At 43.3% G+C, this 23744-nt stretch overlaps 1 protein-coding gene across 3 annotated transcripts in view; it reads left to right on the top strand.

Annotated features, from left to right (window-relative positions):
- Positions 1–2202: 2202 nt before the first annotated feature.
- zbtb46 (zinc finger and BTB domain containing 46) overlaps positions 2203–23744 on the top strand; it is a 63692-nt gene continuing 42150 nt past the window's right edge. For all 3 annotated transcript variants that reach the window (XM_026153774.1, XM_026153773.1, XM_026153772.1), the window contains exon 1: positions 2203–2493. The gene's annotated coding sequence lies outside the window, so the exon portion shown is untranslated. The remainder of the gene's footprint in view (positions 2494–23744) is intronic.

Genomic DNA, 23744 nt, shown 5'->3' with positions numbered 1-23744 from the left:
AGAGGGCTGGCAAAAGGTTGCCTGGTTTGAGTCATGATTTTTTTCTGTGGCATTCAGATGGTAGTTTCAGAATGTAGGTAAGTAATATGGCATAAACAACATGAAAGCGTGGATGGATCCTGCTTGGATCAGGCTGATGGTGGTGTACTGGTGTGGTTGCTATGTTCTTGGTACGCTTTGGAATCCTTACTACCAACTGAGTGTCATTTAAACACAGCAGTCTACCTGAGTGTTATTCACCAGCTGGGCCCACGTCCTCATTTTAGGTTTGACAGCATTTTAATAGATAAAGGTGAATGGCTTGGACATGAATTGAGCTGCGGTTTGGGGAAGGCCTCGAAGGGGACTGGTGGCTGCTCCCGGGCCTGACAGATCCCCATGTACTAAACAGAAGTGCAGAAGTTAAAGAATTGAAAAGGGGAGGTGGGTGGGGCATGTAAACAAGAATGAACAGCTTGTAGAACTGGAGGAACATATATAGATAAGAACCGGAAGGAGTGTGTTTGGAAACATTGGTCCCACTCCTGAAATTCAGACTTTATCTCCAATTGCTGACCATGACGAACCCTATATGACCAAAGTGTAGCCATGTTTTGATGGCTGGTCCCAGAAGGATAGCACGCCGCGTCACAACGTTCAGATTATCTAACTAAACATGACAATGATTTCACTGTACTCGACTGGCCTCCATAATCACCAGATCTCAATCCAACAGAGAACCTTTGGGAGGAGGTGGAACAGGAGATTCACATCATGGATGCACAGATGACAAATCTGCTGCTCTTGGGCTAAAACTCTCTGAGCAACCTTCCCTCCTTGTTCAAGCTACTTAAGACTCAACTAGGTGCTGGAAAGAATTTATGCAGTTCTGATGGTAAAACGGCGTCCAACCCAGTACTTAATAAAGCGATTAGTGAGTCTATAGTAAAATGCGATGTAAACAGTTCTTGTATTTGTTGTAGCTCTACAGCATAGAATACCACATGAAAAGGATGTTTGAATAGTGGAAGATGTTGGGATGAATCTTATAACTGAAGCAGAAATACACAGTGTCAGGTTTCAGAGTTTGTATTGTACCAAATGCTATCTACACACCTATGAATGTGAAAGTCAGTGTAATACATGTCAGCCAGTCGGCCAGCACAAGTTGGACTGCGATGCCCTGCCTGATCTTATGACACCTGCAGTTTATCTCAACACCCTTTGGAAGCATCTGACTCCAGGTCCAGCTGGACTAAACAAGAGTTTTCAGATAAATAAATAAATAGACAAACAAGCCCCACCTCCTAAGAGTATGTTCCTCAGAATAGCAACATCTGTGCTTTTGCATTTTGAATGAATTTGTTTTAGTAGTAACAGAGTATTTTTACATTGTTGTATTGACGTTTTTACGCCAATAACAACAGCAAAAAAAGTCCTTCTTCCGTGTCTGAGAATTTTCATCTGTTCAGTCAGTCCATCTGTTGACTCTAAACCCACCGATACAGACCTGTACTTTAACGGGAAGTACACTACATTCCAATAAATGCACTGTTTGTTTTGGACTAGCACAGAACTTCTCACATATGTCCCCCCCTACCTTTTGTGTTAAATGTTTGCCACCTCATAATTTTCCCCAGAACTTAAAGGCATGCAATGAGAAGAAGAAGAAAAAATCCATCATGTGTGAAAAGGAGAGCTCAGGCCGAAAGTGGAATTACCCCTGACTTTTTGCCAAAAAAGAGACACTTGCAGGCCTGAGCATCACATGTCTGTCATAGGTGTTTTCCAGTCAAACTGTGTCAAACTGCAAAAGCCACTCTTGTTTTTGTTTTGTTTTTAAAATCTTGACTGATCGGTGTTTTCTTGTTGTTGCCACAAGAGGGGGTAAGTTACAATAATCCCCCGGTCACTACTGAGCCCTATGGCAACAGACGCACAAGCTAGAAGACCCACGGGGGCTCATCACAGCCCCACTGCTTACATCATAACGCATATTATTATTACTATTATTACTACTATTATTATTATCATCATTTCGGAATCCGTTTCGGAATCATTTCACATTAAATGGATATAGGCTACACACAGTGCATTCACGCTGTCTCATTTCCTGACTGTCCAGAGAGACAGCGAGAGGAGATACGGGGACACGGAGAGAGAGAGAGAGAGAGAGTGTGTGTGTGTAGGGTTAGAACTGAGAGAAGGGGAGAGAGAGCGAGAGAGAGGGAGAGAGATAGACATGCACAGAAGAGGAGGAGGAGGGGGAGGCTCCTGATACCAAGACACGGAAAAGCAGGGGAGGGAAAGAGAGAAAGAAAAAGGGGCTGGTGGAGGAAGAGGAGCGGGGAGTTGGAGAAAACGGGGAATAAGACTTACAGAGAGCATACAGAGGAGAGGAAGGAGAGTACCTAGTGCTTTGGACATCCCCTCCTTTCTTCTCTTAGGCTGTCACACCAGATTGGACTCCGAAGGACCGACACCACGTCCACCCCAGACCCCATGGGGTAACAGGTATGTCTGACTTCCTTATATTACTAGTAGCCCTTTAAAAAAAATACAGCGTTCAGCCTCTCTCCCTTTGGTAACAGGTTTAAGATTTCATTGAGACGCGGCGGATATCGCAATATTTCCATGGCTTCAGGCTCTATCTTACCAACAATTAGTTTTCTGCCTCACGGAGCCATCGCGTCTACAGCTGATAGTTGGTGGGCGCACAGGTTGGAGACATGACACAATGCAACTCTTCACAAATCGTGGCGCTATAGTAGTTGGCCATCGGAAAAGCTACTGTATGAAGGCCTGTCTGTCTGTTTTTTATTTCTTTCTGTTTTTTTCTCTCTCTCAGTGCTTTTTAGTCTAGTCCGTCGGCATCATGTTAGCCACGCAGAGTGCATTTTGACAGCGATATACCCGACCGAGTGAGCAGGCAACAGTCTGAAAGTACGCCTACCTGTTCCATACGTGACAGCCAGCTGTCTATTGCGCTTGTTGATATTTGGAGAAGCTGTAATTTGTTGAATGGATACGCATATTAAAGCCATATTCCACACATTAGGCGGCGAATTATTAAACAGATAGACCAAAAAAATCTATTCCTGTCCACTTTGCTGTGTTTTTCCACATGTGTTTGAATATACTACCAAACTGCTTCAAATCCAAATGAATATTACTAGTATAAATGGGTAGTAAAATATACTTTTTTCATTGTTAGCGCGCAGGAAGAAAATGCAGTTTCCAGTTTGCGTAATTTACGACTGGTTTTGAATAAAAACCATGCACCACTTAGTCAAACGTGTCCTTTTGACTTTTCGAAAAAGCCCATCTTTTAGGTTAGGCAGGTGTATGTGACACTTGCCGACACATACGTAATTTTTCTCTTGGGGTTCGTGTCAGCTCCTCGAGTTTGACGAAACCACCGGATCCTGCTGAAATTTTTTACAAAGTTTTGAAAAGCATGACACGATATCGCCACACTGATTGGGGTGTGGGAGGATTGTGAAGCGCACACGCCGTACCAGAAAATACGAGTGATGCTCCGTACAGCCGTCTGGAGGGGATTCAAAATGAAAGCGCTCTGAGTCTGGAAGACAAGGGCTTAAACCCTCCTCCTTCTCCCCTCGATTAACCTCCGTTTGGGGGATTTCTCCAGCTGGAAATTTCTGCTGCGTCAACACCCAACCCTAGAGTACCAGACAAGACAGAGGGGGGATTTTGTTTGCAGATGGTGCTCTTGGGTATTTTTTTTCTTCTTCTTTTCTTTTTTGTAATTGTTGAGGTACAGCTGATCATCATCTGATCCGCGTTGAGAGTTGAAAAGAGAGTGGCGTCAAGTGTTTTCTGTTTATTAAAGCTGAAGCGTCTCTCCCGCTCGGTCTGTCTCCAGCGCTGTGGGTACAGTGTATGTCTGCTGTCTGTGTCTGCCCTCTCAAACCGGTCAGTTCCGTCTTCCTCCATTTTCTACCATGCTTACCATGTGAGAGGGGAACAACCCCACTTCATTCACGCTCTGTAAAGAAAACGGCGGTGGGCCCCTAGCTGTTGTGCATCCCCTGCACAGCCAGGTGAGCGCTCAGCAAAGAGATCTATGCATTGCTCTAATCACTGTCCATTATCACAGGGGATTTCAAACTTTTATATAACATAGGACAAACTTAGACTGACGCTGGGATTTATTCCTCATGAGATTATTTTAATTGTTTCATCTTGTTATGTATAACCTACATCAGTTAAAGCCTGTTTTTCAGAATAGGCAGAAGCAAAGTTACAAGTTACAAAAGTCAGCGAGAGAAGGCTGAGAAGACATATACTTGGGCTTTTTTGTGCTAACACAAATCAAACAAAAACACTGCAGATTTAAATCGTGCCCTTTTGGCTTATAGCTTTGTAATGCCAGTTAGATCTAGGTCTTTTCCTCTGTTTGACATCATCTAACTGGATCTCTGGGATTAAGAGACCATCAAGCCATTTTTCCAAATTGTCTTAGGCCTCTCTCTGGATTTGTCTGGTTACTTTGTCCTTCCTACTACTCAGTTAAGAGTTGGCGCTTGATATGATAAATCCTCCAAAGTCTTTTATTCAGTAATTCAATTACTGTAGGCTTGTCTGTGTGTGTGTTTGTGTGTTTGCATGCATGCCATGCACATTTTGCAAAGTCCTCATGAGGAGTTGAAAGCCTAATTATCTTCTTTTAATGCCTACAATCCTCAGCTGTTCTGGCATTCAAACACATTTCAATATGCCATCCATACTGTCACCTTAGCTTCTTCCACAATCCTGTCTGTGGGTCCTGACATGACATCCCAGTGGGGCTGCTTCCCTAAAGTGGGGTTGTGTAGTATCATTATTGAGAACAGTGAATGTCAGTGTTTCTGTGTGTGTGTGTGTGTGTGTGTGTGTGTGTGTGTGTGTGTGTGTGTGTGTGTGTGTGTGTGTGTGTGTGTGTGTGTCTGCACCTCCATCTGTGTGTTCCACGGGGAGAATATAATACAGACCAAGACAACAGTTACAAGGATGAGTGGAGGAGGAGTGTAGGCGAGATCGGCCGAAAGATGGAAAAAATATTAGCTGCGCGTGTTCTTGTGGGACTGCAAAGCAGGATTTGAAGCACTTTACACTTGTGCATTCTCTCATGAATGGACCTTTTGAAGTTGATTAAACAAGATTAAGTGCATCAGCATGACTTTTCTGTCTTTTTCTCGGTTGAAACCAAAGTTTCCCATCGTGTTTGCTGGAGGCTGGCGGAGGTTGTTGCACTGAATAATATCCACACGCCGCAGCAGATTTTGGACATCTGTGGGAAACGGTGAGGGTGTGGCTGTGTGTGAATAGAGGGTGAGAAAATGAGAAGGAGGGCTCTTGGTTTGGGTGGTGGTCAGGTACGAAGCTCAAAACTATGGCCTCTTCATTGTGTGTGTGTGTGTGTGTGTGTGTGTGTGTGTGTATGAATGCAAGCCTGTAGCTGTGTAGGTGGTGCTCAGGTTGTGGGCTGAACTGTGTGGTAGCGAGTTGGTCGACTTCAGCTACGCAGACCCTGGGGATGTAGTGTACTACACCCTCACAACATCAAGCGTGTGTTCATATAAACAGTGTGGCAATACTCTAAACAGTAAGTTTATCTAATTTACAATACATTTTCCCAAAAGATAGAAGGATCAGTGCTTCACAAAGACACATTTGTCCCTGTTAACAACCTTGTACTTGATTCATCTCCCTGTCTCTATCTCTCCCTGCCAGTTTTCTCAACCCGATTGCCCCTCAGAGCTTACTTGTTAATGGGAACACCTGTTTGGTTAATTCACTGCAAAATGAACCACTTACTCTGGCATGTACATGTCTTACATGACACAACACATCTCTCTGGAGTTTTGTGACAACTCTGTTTCCTACCTGTTACATCGTGGATATTATAATTCTCACATCTATTTCATTTTTAGACAGTTTGGCACATATTAACCCCCCACCTGCCCCTACCCATATCTCTACCAGTTCCATCCCCCCATTTCGTAATAGCTCCCGAGGCCCTTTAGCTTAACTGGTTCTATAGCTCATTGTGCAGGGATGAATACAGGTGTTCCTAATCCCCATAGGGTTACACGGATGCTGTGGGGGATGTGTGTGCGTCCATGTATTTGTGTGTAACAGCTGGCTTCCCTTTCTACTCATTTGACATACTCTATCTGCCCCCAGCAGAGAGAACAGGTGAGTTTAATCCATCCCCACCCCAGACCCGCACACATGTGCAGAATTACTCCCTACCTCTCACATATATCTTAATATTTCATAGCGTTGTTTGCGCTCACAGGACGTCAATGAAAATAACAATCTGTTAAGTTCCTTTCTTTCGTTACTTTGTCCCTGAATTTTAAATTAAAAGGTCGTTTCCAGTTTTTAATCTTTTTTTTGTCTTTTACACTTCAGAAGAAAGATTGAAGTCCTGAAGGAAAATTTAAATTTGATTGCTGCTAAAAATAAACGCAAGGGAATTTTGAAAATTTTTGCTTGGGAGCTGTTGATATTGCAAAACACCTTTTTGGATCACACATTCCTGAGAAAACAGATGACGGATTTCACTTTGCGTGCTCTCACCAGGGTGTGTTTTTCTTTTATTTAGGAATGTGGAGCAGAACGGCTTTTTTTCCAGGGAGCCATCATCACACAATGCTTATCAGCTTCATGAGCAATTTTCTGGAATTGGCAACATTATCTAACAGCAGTTATCAATTGCATCAATGCGTACATTCGGGCCAGCTTGTGAAAACTGATCAGATCCTCTCCATTATTTCGTCACCGCACTTCTAATTGTTGCTTTAATATTCTGTGCGTTTTCACTTGCTCGGAAGCTGTCAAAACAAAATTGCAACAAGTGAAGTGAAGATGGCAGTTTTGCACGTCAGGTAATGCAGGCCGGTTAGATAACAAACACATATTATCTTCCAGTTAGCATTCTGTCTGTTGGTAATAAACAAACAAGAGACAAAACAGAAATTATATCTGTTTTCTTATCCCTTTAAGCTTGCTTATTTACACTACATATTTCTCCGTCTCAGGCAGTTAGCAACTGTGCGCTTCATGTTTTTTTCCATTAACGCCTTTGGTGTTAAGCTACAGATTACCCCATGTTTTAGGATATTCTGACTCAAACTTTTATATCTCTGTGGGAAGTATGAAAAAAATCAGCTTTTTAGAGTTAATCTGTCTTTTTGCATCCAAGTTATTTAAAAAAAAGGACTGATCACAGTCATTTGCAAAAGAATGACACACAAGAACAACGTCTGCGTTATGAACCTGTGATACTGTTTCACCACTCTCTAGTAATGAGCTGACATGGGACTGATTAGCGTTGTTGTTCGCATGATTTGCTTTTGTTGACAAAAAACATATTTTATCTTACCCAGACTTTCTTACCTCTTTCTAGATGATTAAATGATTTCTGCCTCTTTTGCAAATTGTTTTACTCGTCCTTGAATATTTCCAATTGTCACTGTTTTTGGCTCAGTGTCATATGTATATATGCTGGGTAGGCCGTCCTTAATGCATAATCATTACCTGGCGTGGATGAACTGGTAAACCAGTGAGAAAATACAGTCTGCACGAGCGCGCTCGCTCAGTTGAATTATTTTATCAACAAGATAGTTGGCGTCCTCGTCTCTCCACTTTGCAGAAAGGTCACCATCTCCTTAGTCAAATTTATATAAGCCATTAGAAACTTGAAGGTTTTTGGGCTTAGAAAAACCTCTTTGTTGAGGTCTGGAGTTTGCAGACTGTTGAAAGCTTCATATAAGTACATGGTTGTTAGTTGTTATTTTCCCAGTGAAAGAGTTTGTCTTTTATACACATAGTGTGAGCATTTGATGAGAAATTGAGCGGCTTTGAGCAAATACATCTTTAGAAACAGTCAACTAGCCTCGGGCTCTGGCTGGTGAGAGATTTCCATATCAAAGCTCAGGTGAGAGAACGAGACAGGGGAGGCAGAGCGAGGAAGGAAAAGAGGGAACGTGAAGGAGAGAGAATTGAGAGGGGGGTGACTGTCTTGGAGGAGGGGTGGTGGTGGTGATGAAACAGACATTCATTCCAAAAGCGCTCTAGCCCTTGTTATTCTGTCGCTTTTTTTTTGTGCAGCACAGTTTAGTCTGTGTGTGTCAGTGCTGTCTGTCTCAATCTAAACTCCTGCATAAAAAAACACACACACGCAGAAAGGAAGGTTGGCAGGACTCAAATACAAACCAGCACCTTTCTGTACTCAAATAGCACACAAAAACTGTCTCTACAACCTTATGTTGACTGGCTCTGACCGCAGAAACAGTGTGTGGAGCAGAGAATGGTTTTCTCCCACTAATACTGAATAACATCTGACCTGTAAGCTTCTGCCAATATTTGGATCTCAGTTTAATATTAGTACTGTAGCATAGAGCCATCATTTTCCCTGGAACTATTTCTCTTCTTTAGCTATAAGTATCAGACCTGACCCCATGGAATTGATGGCGACACTCTAATTAATGGATAGAGTTTTCGTTTGACGCTTTCAAAGATGTGTGTGTGCCTCCGTATGTGTGTGCGTGTTTCTGACGAACATTATTCAGCTTTGTAGAGTTTTGTAATCCAGCCATGGACTCAGGCTAGAGTGCTAAAGTGCTGCTAACAAGGCCTGTTTAACATTCTCTCCCCTGCTCAACATACAATTATTCCACTTCGCTGCCATTAACATGTACAGTAGGACTGGGCTTTTAATTGGCCTGATATGACTAATGCCAGATCAACTTGGATTTGCTAATTAGTTTTTGCTTTAAAAGTGCCATCAGGACATGAAATATTCATTGATGTGAGGTGGAGCGAGGACTGTGGGTGGTATTAGTGGGATATTAGTGGTATAGGCAGGCTGCTCGAATGTGCTGGGAGAAGAGATTGAACCTACGTTGGCCTGTTGTGGTCGGTTATTCATACTTTAGGTGAGGTGTTAGTTTTTTCGTCATAATTTCAGACACCCACACACACACACACACACAAAGAGAGACACGCACACAGATTCGTTGCGCTCACGCACGCACGCACGCACGCACACCACCTCCTTTCTCAACATCACAAGGCCACCTCGTCGTCTCCAGCCTCCACCTCTTCTCTCTTTCTCTCCCGCTCTCACTTCCCCCTGTGCCCTTCTCCCCCTTCCCATTATTTCATCTCCTATTTTTTTCTTCTTGCCTTCTCATCTCACATCCTCTTCTCTCCTAACCTTTCTGCGTTCCTTCACTTTGCCCTAGCCCCCCGTCGTCCCCGCGCCCACCTCCCCTTGCTCCGTCCCAGCTGTATCAACCTGACTTTTTTCTCTCCAGGCCTCTTCTTCCTCATCCTCTCCCTCCACTTCCTCCTCCTTCTCCAAATTCTCCTTTTTTTTTTTCCCCTCCCACTCCTTAATCTTCCACCTCTCCTCCTCCGTCTCTCCTCCACCACCCCCTCCTCTGCTGTAAGTGGGCCAGGTGCCTCATGTGGCCTCCCCTACTCCATTTCTCATTTTTACCCTCCCTCTACTCCTTTTCTCATTTTTACCCTTTCTCTGTTCCCTTTCTCATTTTTATCCTTCCCCTTGACCCTAGCGCATATTTATACATTCTGTTAATATGAAAAGTTGCAGGGTCCAGTTTTCTGCCAAATACACCAACAGACTTAGCTCAGATGCGGTATTACCTGTGAAGATAAGCCGTTCAACTTGCAGTAAGTTTTCTGTTAGGACTGGAGGAAGTTATTTCACTTCAGAAAGGTTTTAACAAAGCTTTTTTTTGTTGTTCCAAAACCACGTCCTTTGTGTGTTTACATGTGAAATTCATAAATCAACGAAACAAGTGGACCTTTGTCATAGTGGCCGTACATTTTATGGGCTCTTCGGTGTCAGTGTAGTTCCCTTTATGAACAAAAGAGGTGAAGCCAATCCACATGGGAACAGAAGTGAGTAGGTTCACATCCCTTTTTCGGTGGCAAGGGGCAAATTTCCCCAACGGCCCTGTCACCACTCTTTCCAACACCGCATTTTCAAACATGTACGGGCACACACACACACACTAACTGAAACATGCATATGTAAGCGTCATTGTTGCTGTCTTTTTGTTTTCTTCTAGCACAGTGAGATGGCATTGAGCTTTTCACCTCTCTCTATTTTTTTTCCTCACTCTTCCTCTTTTCACTCATTGCCATTCTGTCTGCCTTTGTCTGTAGCTGGCTCTATCCCCGTGCCCTCATCTTTTTTACTCTATCTTTTTCACCCCCGCATCCCTCCCTCCCTCCTGTCTTGTATCTCACCTCCCCCCTCCTGGTTGTTTTGGTGTGTGTGCTGGTGTGTCATGAAGGGGGTGGCAGTTGATTGGTGGTTGGTGGTTTGGACAGACACCTGATACTGGCACTGGCTCACAATGTGGGAATGTGTGACTTCTTCAAAATTAGGTTTCCGTGGTGGGTGTTGTCCTTAGCGATGGTGAGCACCATGGTGAGAGTTTACACAGTGGTCCTTTTGTCCTTCCCTCGCTCATTGTGTTTCTTATGCCTTCTTCTCTTTATGAATTTACAGTTCTTTCCATTGCTGTCTGGGGGTCGGGGAGGTGGGCGGGCAAGCAGTAGTTCCAAAAGCCTGCAAGCCATGGAAGCAGTCAACAGGTGACAGTCAGCGTCACGTTCAACTTAACGCTGGCTGAGTGAAGAGACAGACAGATAAGGAGGGAGGGGGTGACAGAAAATGAGGTATCAGGACCGAAGTGAGGATTGAAGTGAAGCGTTTGTCTGATCAAGCCTCACTTTTCGTCAGTCACAGTGGACATAATGGCCTTGAGCCACTCTTCCGTCAATGCAAATGTCCTTTAAAAAGTCCCTTTTTTATAAAAAACAACAACAACAACAACAACAAAAAAAACAATTACATTCCAACAAAAGAAACTTTACTTGAAACTTTACCTTAAATCCACTTCTTTTTTTTTGCCAGAAGCTTTCGGAGGTATGCCATTAAAATGGAGCAGTTACTCCATGCACAGCACAGCAGCGAAACAAGGAAGACAACGAGTGTAATTGATTTTGTATCTTTGCTGATTACTCTAAGAATTTAGTCAGAAGAGGAGCTGCAGCCTTTTTGTTGAAGAGGTAGAGCCTCCATATCGATGCTATGCATTGACTAATGCCTGTGGTGATACCCTGTGTCATGTACTAAACTCTTAAGTCTTGTGGACTTAACACTAAGTGTTTAGTTCTCCAGAAGTCCACTAAGCAGTGCAGTAGATGAGAAACCTAATGAGTCTATACTGACGGTTTTCCATACTCCCTCCTTCTTCTTTTGCAGCTTGAAGGCTACTTTTTTCCACCTCCTTCCATTTCTGTTGCTTTTGTATTAGTTCCCTGTCTCTCCTCCTCTCTTTCCGTTCTCTTACATCTCCTGTCTCCCTGCCTCTTTCTTACCCTTCACTGTCTCTTTTCTGACTCCAAAATGCGAGTCTCTCTATATTTAGATACTCTTCTCCTCTCCCCTTGATTTCTCTCCCTTTATCTCACCTCCTTTTTTTTTCTGCCGTTGAAGGACAGATTTGCAAAAGCACTCCAAGATTCATCAGTGTTGTATAGCAGCTGCTTTTTGATCAGCTTGATGAGTGACAACACAGCCCCGGGCTATTATATACAAATGTGTTTTTATAAACGCTTCGCTCACTATATGTAAATCCCAGAGCTGCTCAGTAGTACAGTTAGTTTTGGGAGTGTTAGTCACGAGTGAATATTGTATGTGGAGTGCTAAGCTAATACAGTACAATGATGTGTTTATTTTATTTTTTTTAAATGTTTAGTTTTATGTGCGCTCCAGAGTGTTTGTGAATAAGATTAGCAGGGAGTAAAGTCTCGTAATATTTGCTCAGGGTGATGCAGGGTATGCCTGTTGAACCTGTGAGTACACACTTAAGCTGTCGTGGGTTTTTTTTTTTTTGCTCCCCTCTTTGCGTGAGCTCATTGTAAGCTGTGGCCCAGTGTGGATTTGAGAAAGATGCCTCTGTTTGCTGTCTGACAGAGCGACAGTCTCACCAAGTTACCCTAACACACACAGACACACTTTCTGGACGCCCGCCTCGGCACCAGATAGCGACTGGCCACCAGCAGTGAGTCACCATCATTCAGTCATTCAGCTGTACATCGAAAAACCACACACTCCAACAAACAACAATTAGCTTTCAGCTGTCAGACATTTCAGACATGTAGTCCTTGAGGCCTACTATACAACGTGATTTTTTTTTCTTTTCTTTTTTTTTTACGTTGTCTTCCTCCTCTCCTGGTAACCCTTTGTCTCATTTCCTCCTCACTGTTCACTTGCTTTATGTGTGTATATGTGTGTGCTTGTGTCCTAGTGTGTGTTCTTGCCTGAGACCTTTGGAGCTGGTGGCTGCAGTGACTGTTTTAACAGCTCGGGAACAGCCTGCTTGTGTTCTTTGTGGTGCAGTCATGTACAGTCGTGTCTAGCTGAGTCGTGACAGGTTGCTTTTTTGCTGTGACAGGTTTTGTGTTAAGACCTATGAGAGGGTCTGGACAACCACACACACACACACACACATTTGCACACACACACACAGCGAGTGGCTCGCTGGCATGGAGAGGAAGAGAGAGAGAGAGATCAGAGTAAGTGTTAAATGTGAGTTCTGAGCCAGTCCGTAGCCTTATATTGTCATCATCGCTCTGGCCACAAAGCCATTTGGTGCTTTTGAAAACAGAACTGAGATTTGCCAAAATAAGAGAAACTAGAGGAGACGAGATGAGGGGATATAAAAACAAGCCCAGGGGAGAAGAGTACAATAAATGAAAATTATGCCTTTTAAACAACTTGAGTCATCAATTTTGTAATTTTATTTCGTTTGGGCTTTATTGTGACAGGGTGGTTTGAGAGTGGACGAGAAAGTTTAAGCGGGGTGAAGATACGCAGCAAATGGCTCAGGGTAGAATCAAATCTTGGCCTCTGCAGCACATATTTTACCTGCTCAACCCAGTGAGCACCCTACTGTAGTTTTGTTTTTTAGTAGCTGCTGTAGTCCAACTCATTAATGGGTAGAAGTCAAACAGCAGAATCTCTTGCTTCTTTTATGTTTCTGTATGTTTCCTTTTGTGCAAGGAAACATACAGTGGGGCAAAAAAGTATTTAGTCAGCCACCGATTGTGCAAGTTCCTCCAGCTAAAATGATGACAGAGGTCAGTAATTTGCACCAGAGGTACACTTCAACTGTGAGAGACAGAATGTGAAAAAAAAAAAATCCATGAATCCACATGGTAGGATTTGTAAAGAATTTATTCGTAAATCAGGGTGGAAAATAAGTATTTGGTCAATAACAAAAATACAACTCAATACTTTGTAACATAACCTTTGTTGGCAATAACAGAGGTCAAACGTTTACTATAGGTCTTTACCAGGTTTGCACACACAGTAGCTGGTATTTTGGCCCATTCCTCCATGCAGATCTTCTCGAGAGCAGTGATGTTTTGGGGCTGTCGCCGAGCAACACGGACTTTCAACTCCCGCCACAGATTTTCTATGGGGTTGAGGTCTGGAGACTGGCTAGGCCACTCCAGGACTTTCAAATGCTTCTTACGGAGCCACTCCTTTGTTGCCCGGGCGGTGTGTTTTGGATCATTGTCATGTTGGAAGACCCAGCCTCGTTTCATCTTCAAAGTTCTCACTGATGGAAGGAGGTTTTGGCTCAAAATCTCACGATACATGGCCCCATTCATTCTGTCCTTAACACGGATCAGTTGTCCTGTCCCCTTGGCAGAAAAACAGCCCCATAGCATGATGTTTCCACCCCCATGCTTCACAGTAGGTATGGTGTTCTTGGGATGCAACTCAGTATTCTTCTTCCTCCAAACACGACGAGTTGAGTTTATACCAAAAAGTTCTACTTTGGTTTCATCTGACCACATGACATTCTCCCAATCCTCTGCTGTATCATCCATGTGCTCTCTGGCAAACTTCAGACGGGCCTGGACATGCACTGGCTTCAGCAGCGGAACACGTCTGGCACTGCGGGATTTGATTCCCTGCCGTTGTAGTGTGTTACTGATGGTGACCTTTGTTACTGTGGTCCCAGCTCTCTGCAGGTCATTCACCAGGTCCCCCCGTGTGGTTCTGGGATCTTTGCTCACCGTTCTCATGATCATTTTGACCCCACGGGATGAGATCTTGCGTGGAGCCCCAGATCGAGGGAGATTATCAGTGGTCTTGTATGTCTTCCATTTTCTGATGATTGCTCCCACAGTTGATTTTTTCACACCAAGCTGCTTGCCTATTGTAGATTCACTCTTCCCAGTCTGGTGCAGGTCTACAATACTTTTCCTGGTGTCCTTCGAAAGCTCTTTGGTCTAGGCCATGGCGGAGTTTGGAGTCTGACTGTTTGAGGCTGTGGACAGGTGTCTTTTATACAGATGATGAGTTCAAACAGGTGCCATTCATACAGGTAACGAGTGGGGGACAGAAAAGCTTCTTACAGAAGACGTTACAGGTCTGTGAGAGCCAGAGATTTTCCTTGTTTGAGGTGACCAAATACTTATTTTCCACCCTAATTTACGGATAAATTCTTTACAAATCCTACCATGTGGATTCATGGATTTTTTTTTCACATTCTGTCTCTCACAGTTGAAGTGTACCTCTGGTGCAAATTACTGACCTCTGTCATCATTTTAGGTGGGGGAACTTGCATAATCGGTGGCTGACTAAATACTTTTTTGCCCCACTGTATATGGGAACTTGATGCGCAACATATCACTGAAATGAACAAGTCACAAAAGTTAAAGAAAGTCCAATAATAATATCATTCAATAACTCTCTATAGTTGGATTTTTGAAGTTTAAAGTATTTCACCGAGTGCCCTAGAAAGGGTTAACGCTACGGCACCCAGCACCACTTTTGTTATTCTTTTTCTATGTTTGATGTGGAAGTACAGTACTTAACTCCCTGCGCAGAGTCTAGGTTGGATGATATGTTAAATGTTTCCAACTGGGTGGGTGCTGTCAGTTCAAAAACTGGTGACTGCCAATATATTCACAAAGGTGTGAATGTGGTGTGTGTGTGTGTGTGTGTGTGTGTGTGTGTGTGTGTGTGTGTGTGTGTGTGTGTGTGTGTGTGTGTGTGTGTGTGCGCGCGTGTGCGTGTGTGCGTGTGTGTGTGTGTGTGCAGGGAACCCCTACACCCATATGCACTTGCTTGTTGTAATCAAAGCAAAATCTCCTCTCAGATATTTGTTTGGTTTTAAACTGGACAAAACCAGTAAGCTTTGGGGGTCCAAGTGGAAGCTATAAGATGTTAGGAATCTTTGTACACTTTAACTATACAACCTTATATGTTATTCAATGATCACTTTCACACCGGTTCTTTGTTCTGCAGTACTTAACATCAACTATACAATGCCAGGTCTCCGCTGCACTAGATTTGCCATTCAGAATCTCGCTTTCAATCTGTCAGCGTCTGTGTACAACTGCAGCTCGACACAACAAAAAGGAGACACTGCGCAGCTATTCAGCAGTTGCATTTTACAAGTTTGGTATGTACCAAGAGGCAGGCGGCTAGATCGGCAGAATAAAGAGACAAAAGCATAAACAACAAATATCAAGTCTCAAAAAAAGCACCCAACACTAACAGAGCCCTAAATTCAAAGTCATAAAGGGTCTTTGGGATGAGCTTAACCTTCAACAGGGAGTGGTAGTGTCGTGATGGTCGCAAATCATTTGTTTGCAGGGAACAAATCTCCAAAAAGAATTATACATTCACTACATTCATCTTACTGCACAAGCAACTCGTTGTTTTTCTTCCACTTCTCTGTCAAACATAAAATCAAATCAGCGTCACTCACCACCTATGGCCAATGACAGCCAATGATGCATGTAAGGGCATGCTGTAAGCTAGCATATGATTGGCTAAGAATTAAACCTGGGACTAAGAGGATAAGCTTACAATGAATAAACAGGGGCTGAGAGCTGGGAAATGCCAGAAGTGTAGGACTGATGGAGTTGGTGAGTTAGTAGGTGAATGAGAGCCTCAGATAGGCTACCTCTTGGTCACGACAGAGTGAGGGACACATGCCGGAAATAACCACTGCAGTATACCGTATACTGACGCAGTGACAGGAGTGAGTTGGTGACTGAACCACAGCAAATATTTAACAATGCCCCCCTCACAAAAAAAGTGAAATTTCTCCCATCACCAGTAACTGACCTTACAAATTCTCTTTTACCAAATGGAAGTAAATCCCTGCAGCTCGTTCCCAAAATCATGTGGAAAGCCATTTCAGTAAAGCGGAGACTGAGGTGTTCACTAAGAACTATTAATGTTACATGTGTTGTGATCTGGCATCCACATATTTATGCAGTTATGCAGTACAGTTGGCCAAAGTTTAACTTGAAAGTCTGTTAGCAAAAGCTGTCTTCAAGTTTTCGTCTGCATAATTTTCTTTTTCTTTTTTTTTGCTTCAGCTTGTGTTCCTTCCCCTGTATGACACACATGTAGAGATTTTGCAGTGATGGGTGTAAAGTAATTTTTTTCAATAGGACTGAAAATACAGAAATAACCTTGGTGTTTATAAAGAAAGAGGGAGAATTGATCTGTTCCAGCAGTCCAGATAATCTACTACTCTCCCTCATGAGGAAGGTAAAAGACACGATGCATTTGTGATCCATTCTGATGGATCACAAATGGGGCTGTTTTTCTGGAATCTTTTCTTAAATAAAGATTTCAAGAAGCCATGGACTAATCCTGCTATTAGACAATGCCAAACGCTAAAACCTGCACGTCCCATAAATTTCCTCAGACTATCAGGGGTTTGTGAATCAGCAGATGAGTCTCTGAACTATTCCAGTCATGAAACTTGGGTTTCACACCAACAGACCACATAAGGTGATGTGATCATTCTCACAAGTGACCTTCCCCCACCACCCCACCCCCATCTCTAATGCCACACTTACACCACTTGTCTCCACCCACCTAAAAAACCATAAACGAACACTTCCTGTTGGTGATTTCACTTCCACGTACACCGCAAACGTTTTTCACAAACCAGTAGCCTTTTCCCGTCTTTACCTGCACATGCATTGCAGGTGATTGTGGAAGATTCTAGCACTGGCTGTTAGATATTTGAATGAAACCTGCTCATTTGCAGCAATTTATTTATCAGGGTGCTCCCTCTGTCTGGCTAGTCCCGGTCCCCTTTCTGTTGATGACGGCGTGTATGGAAGAAACGACGCACTGTCTGGAGATCTGCTCTCATCCTCTCACGCGCTTCATATCCTCCCTTTCCTTTTTGTCTATCCTTGCTTCCTTTATTTCCAGCTCTCGCTTGTTTCTCCCTGTCCTCTCACCTTTCCTCCCTCCGGTATAGCCCTCTTTCGTTGTATTACAGTCCATGGCTGCTGCCTCCACCCCCCCAACCCCCCAAGCCTTGCGCTTCTCCCTCCCACTCCCCCCCCCTTTCATTTTGGGTTCTCCGACAGTGGTAATGAGATGTTTCATTATTTGCATTTCACAGCTTTTAATAGAGGGAGAATTTAGGCTAAGCCCCGGGTCGTCAGTCAGGGAGTTACCATGGGAGACATAGCAGGCTTAGGGGCCTAGAGAGAAAGATAGCCCAGAAACTACATTCACTCACACACACACACACACGCACATCTTGGAGTGTGAAGGAGGAAGACACAGGAAAAAGACAACAGAGAGATGGTCACATGGATCTTCTCACCCTTTTTTTAAAACTCTAAAATAATAAGTAGTGTCACAGGTTGCAAGGCATTTAAGGTGAAGCTGAAACCCAGCCAGGGTATTTAAGGTAAAGGACATCAACACCAGTGTGTTTGAGTCACACCTCTTTCCCGGTCACTCCGGGATGATCCCAGTCCATCCTTACTATGAGCGGATTTCCATTAGATCACTCTAGGCTTAACACCTGCCTGGCTGAAGGTGAGAATGCATGGTGCCGGAAAACGTCTGGAGCTGCTTAACCGTATAGATCAGTGGGACGGAATGATGGGAGGGTTGTAGAGGCTGATCTTTTTGGATGTGCAAAAAAAACCCCAAAACAATAAGAAGAAATACAGGTAACTGCATGAAAGTCTTCAGGTGAAAATAAGGGAGGTGCGGGTATTGTTTTTGGTCAGTGTGTGCAAGGTGTGACCAAGGATGGAAAAGCAAGGGATGAAGGGAGTTTTGCTAAGTCTCCCTAAGCCTCCCGGATCCTCTTTGGTCCCTCTCCACATGACATGGCTATCCTTCTTTGAGTCAATCTCTTCCTCCACCTTGGCTCCTTGGATGCCGGCCAGTGAAACAGAGAGTGGGCAGAGAAAGGGAGAGTGAGGTAGAGGTGCAAAATGTGGCATGATTAGAGCTGGTGGGGAAGGTGGAGAAAATAAAGGTGGACAGATGGAGGGCGTGTGATAAAAGAAACAAGGGGAGAAGGGGAGAAAACACAGAAAACCTACAGGGAGATTTAAAGAAGTCAGAAACGGAGATAAAATGACAGACAAGAGATTAGCAATAGTTTTTTTTCAACTGACAATAAAGGAAAAAGCAGCTAAGAACAAGCCAGCTAATAGCTTTGTTGTTTTATTTTTTTTTTCTAATTGCTTGCATGCCTGCCTGGGCCTGGCTCTGTGTCATATGCATGTGTTTGAGTATGTGTGTGTTATTTTTGTTCGTGCCCGCCTTGTTGATGGACTGCCACCCTGGCTTGTCCCGGAAGGCTGCCAGCTCCGTCGGATTGGGGATTAACCCCGGGATAATGGCCTTGATGCCCAGTTGAGTGGAAGCAAAGCTGTTTAAAAAATATTGGCTGCCTGAGTCACTCTCCCCTCTCTTCCTGTCTCCCCCTCTTTCTATCTTCTCTCTCCATCGTTCTAGCCTTGGCGTTTCTGTGATTCTCTGCTCTAGCTCTTTTTTTTTCTCTGTTTTTCAGTGGTCTTTATCTCTTCCATTCTCATCTCTCCAGCTCTACGTTTTTTCCCTCTGTCTCCCTTTTGACTCTTCACCTTGCTCCGTTTTCGCGTAACCTCGTCCCGCATTCAACGCGACCTCTTGTGGGACCCTGATTTGCAAAGTGTTCGGCGAACATCGATAACACTCATCACACATTCAGTTTTACATTGAAAATAATAAACCTTGAAATTCAATAGAACTTTTTTTGTTTTGTTTTTTAAGTAGTGGAAGCAGTAGATTTGAAACTAGAAAGTAACAGCTGCCCTGTGCCACATGTGTATGTAAGAACAGTGCCTCTATTGTTCAGCCGAATATCATTTTAATTCCCTTTATGCATGTTCTAATTTGTTCCAGTACTTTTCTCTCATTACGCAGAAAAAAAGAGTCCACTCACATTCAAATAAACAAATTCTTACTTCCTCTTATTTTTGTCGGTATTAGTGTCAAAAAGCCACGTAATATAAACAACTTAGTTTTATTCTACTTTGTTTGAAAGGTTAACACAGCACATAATCATTCAGTTCAGACCTGCCACCTCGGTTCCTTTTTCCACAGAAACTGCCTGCTCTGATATGATAGGGTGATGGTGCAAGTCAGTACTAGAAAATATGCAAAAAGGAGCGTGTTGCCTTTTTAGCTTAACTGATAAAATTCTGTAGCTCAGGCATGAAGCCGGGGTGGTTGACAGCATAAATGCCAGCTCTTGGCTACCGAGTCCCGCTTTGATATTCCTCTGCCTACCTCCTTATATTCATTCACTTCTTCAATCTCTGGCCAGTTTCTATTGCATCCTCCCCTGCTGATTGTCAAAGACAGCGCCAAGATAATGATAGGGATGTTAAATGGGGGGAATTCAGTGTAATAAGGCCTGCTTTTGTTTATGAATTAAATGAATTGATCTTGTATTAGTAAAGATAAGAGATCTATTGCAGCACTGTGCCCTTTGGCATGTATTCTGTAATCTGTGCTGTGCTATGTTCATTATTTTGAACATAAGTCTAATATTCGATCTCGTTTAGCTGCCGTTGGTCTCCATAGACTCTTGAAAGAAATATCTGAAACAACAATGTAAATGCAAAACACAGAAAAGTGGTGTAAATGAACCAAACGAATTTTATACGTGCAAAAACAAGTTCACGCTGTACTTTAAATGTTTTTAAAATGTTTTCACTCTCATGATTTGATCAGTTTGTGTTTTTTTCTCTTGATTTATTAATGGCTTTATTTATTTATGTGGCCACTCAAAATGGGGGCTGTGTGAACTCTGTGTTCACTCGGTTTGACATGTCGAACTCATTTTATCAAATAATGAGCTGAATTGTTACATTTGTCGAGCAGAAGGCCACAATTTGAATTTGGAGTGATTAGCTGAGGGTGGCGGTTTTGCGAGCAGCACATTGGCCACTTAATGATAATTTGCCCTGACCAACTGGAAATCCTTTAATTCAAAATAAATACAACTGCAAACTGCCCAGATACTGCTAACATGCACATGAAGGAATTTTAAAGCCAGTTAATCTGTGTACCTGCTGACAGGAATGTTAATGACGGCTGAATCAACAAACACCAAAAGTAAAAGTGTGCTTTTGAGCGAGTTGTATTTGCTAAAATATGTCGTGCAATCCCATATTATCACCCTGTGCGAAGATGTTGCACATGTTGTAACTTCTTCATCCAGAGTGATGTGCGAATCCCTCGTGGAATCTCAGCGTTGGCCTGCCGTGAAAGCTCTGTGTTAAACCCTAGTACAAACAAAGTATCGCTCTGCCTTTGATCCACAAGGACCTTGCGCTCCGTCTCCCCTCGGTCCTGTGCGGTCAAGGAGGCAGAGAAGTGGCTCAGAGGGACAGGCTGCATTAAGAGAAACAGAAGAAGGAGGAAGCCCCATTCTCTCACTCCATCACACGTCTCATCTCTTTAGTCGTCTGGCTGGGGCCTAAAGTGACTTTGCCGTGATGTGACCAGGACAAACCGGGTGTGATGCCATGACGGCTCTGCTAAGCGTGTGAACGTGGGTGTTTTTAGTTCTTGCATGTGTATTGTGTATTTAGGGGCAGGGACTGAATGTGTGTGCGTGTTTTGAGGGGAACGGTGCTTTTGATTTTGTATGTGCGCGCGCGTGTGTGTGAAGAAAGGAGGGGTTAAGGAGGACAGTCACTTTTGATTTGGCCTCAGAAGGGTGACAGGGACTTGGAGCTCCAGTGGCATGCTTTACTGAAACAATCTTCTCTGACCTCAAACAGGCGCACACAGACTGTCAGCCTGCCTCCTGATGACTTGTTCCTTGCTTCTTTTTCATTATTTATTTTTCACTTTTGCAGTGAAATTTCATAGAAGGATGAAAAGCTTTTTCTTCCTGCTGTGTGACATCCTGAAAGCAGGCTTTAGTTTCTGTAGCCTTGGTGAGACTGCTAATGCTTTGGATGAGACGCAAAAGTCTCTGGCTCGCTCTCTGTATGGCTGATTGTTTGACAAGTTCATTTTACCTTGCCTTCCATTCTTGCATCAGATATATACAGTATATTTGAAAAAAGTAATGATTTAATATAACTGCAGGCTGTACTCATATTGTAGAAGGGATGGGTTTTGGTCTTGGTGATTCTGGGGTAAAAAGGCGGAGACCTTTAAGGAAGAGAGAAGCTACTATGAACACGATGTTTATGTGTAGCTCAGGATTGGTTCCTCTGGAAAAGGAGTCTTTGACTGGAGGGATTTGGACATGCTGAAATTAAACAAGCCAATTAGGCAAGCAAAGAGTTTAGAGGTCAAAGCGCTCTCCATTAAAGCTGCTTTTCTCTACCTAACGACTAACTCAGTATGTCTCGAGTCTGTTGAGGCAATAAATCTGATTATACCTCTCCCTTTCTTTCTCTTTTTCTCTCAGTCACTGCTGTTTGGGGTTTTTTCTTGTTTTACACTCCACTGGTTGCTGCTTTTGGTAAATCTAAGGCATCATTTAACATGTTTTGGGGTGCAATTCTAGCTGCGCGCTCACATTACGTTCAACCAAACTCAATGACACCTTTTTTGTACCTGGTCTATTGTATCAGAGCACTACCACAGGGCCATTATCATTAGATCTATGGACACCCATCACAGCAGAATATGAAAAGTCGCAACTATACGCTGATAAGGATTGTAAGCTGTATTTAAAATAAGTCAGATCAAATTACAATCACATTCTTTTCCCCCTCATCTCGTGGTGCGTAGCACTGATGCTCGATATCTGTGTCAGACGTTTCTGACTTCTCTCAGTTATAGATGTGCAATGAATTTTGTTACAAACTGATTCCTGCACAGGCTGTAACTAATGGTTGTTTTCATCACCTGCTAATCTGCCGGCTTTTTCAACTTAGACGTTAATCCCTCTCTCTACACACCATTAAATAATAATGAACATTCCTATAGTGCAATTTTAGAAAGTCCAAGGTGATTCTTAAGATGTCCTTTGTCCAACTTTGATTTTAAAACCCAAAGAAATTTTGGTTAGTGTGACAAAGAAACACAATTTTTTTTAATTTCTTTTCCTTTTTTTCATGTTACTCATTCAGTCATCTTTGTAACACAGACGGAAACAGAGAGCTGGCTGATCCTAAATGTGTGAGCGAAGACATTATTGCTCCACCTAATGACTTGCTATAGCTGACTTTCTCTAAACTACCAACAAATCTATGTCTGAAATCGTGCTGACCGCTGCTGAACGGTGTGTGTGTGTGCTGTACAGTGACCCTTTATTTCTCCATCCATGTTGGTTGGGAGAAAAAAACGCCAGGCACAGAAACCACAGGAAGATATCTCAGTGAATAAATGACTCCTTTTGTGTTTTATCTGGCTCTGAGAGCAAGTCTATCTTATAGACTTGTCTATACAATTGGATGTGCCAGTGGCCCTGAGAGAAGAAGAGCAGAGGGATGAGGAGCAGAACAGCTATGTCTTTAAAGCTGCTCGGTTTGTCCTCAGAGGTGAGAGGTGAAGACTCTCAATACCTCTATCAGAGCAATGCAGAAAGGAAAAAATATTTCAAGGTTAAACTGCCAATAGATTTTTTCTGAGAAATGTGTGAGCTGGTGGATAAAAGCATTGCGTCAAAACGTACCTTTTGAGACTTTGAGGGACACTGTTATTCTACCTTCACATCCAACTTTCCTCCTCCTCGCAGTTTTTTTTTTCTCTCTGAACACCAATCACAGCGAAAGGTTTTGAGCGTGCTTTGCATTGATTGTTTTTTTTTTCTACTTGTGCAAGGCAGGCTTCACTAGTTGTCACCATCACTCCATCCACTTGTCCACTGCTGTTCATAGGAGGTGTGTTTGTCCAAGTGGACGTGGGAGACACTGTGGATTTATCTGATCTTACAAGCCATCAGGTTGAGCAGAGCTTTGCTAAACATGACCTGAAGTGTGCCGGCCCCCGAGCAAACGCTGCTGTCACCTTGGCCAACCCGAGCTGTCATCTCTTAGAATGGCCCATGAGAGTTGACAGCTGTGGCGTTCCCAAAACAAATCACTGCTGCGTTTGGTAACACTCTGCGTCCCCACGATTTAGCCCTCACCGAGACAAGAGCAGGAGCGGCGGCTGCTAATGCTCTGGCTAATGTACTGCCTGCATGTGTGGGTCTTCTTCCTCTCTCTCCCTCTCTCTCCCTCTCTCTGTGTGCATGTACATGTTTGTATTTGAAAAATCTTAATGTGGTTTCTCTTTGTTTTCCTGCCACCTTCTTCCCTGGTTCAACATAACGATGTTCACGTCTCCCTTTGTCTCCTTCTTCACTCCCCTCGCTATGGCCTTTTCCTGCAGCGCTTCTCCAGTGTTTGAG

The sequence above is a fragment of the Astatotilapia calliptera genome, chromosome 20 (assembly GCF_900246225.1).
Source record: "Astatotilapia calliptera chromosome 20, fAstCal1.2, whole genome shotgun sequence".
NCBI classification, from domain to species: Eukaryota; Metazoa; Chordata; class Actinopteri; order Cichliformes; family Cichlidae; genus Astatotilapia; species Astatotilapia calliptera.
This window is presented reverse-complemented; position numbering and strand designations above follow the sequence as displayed.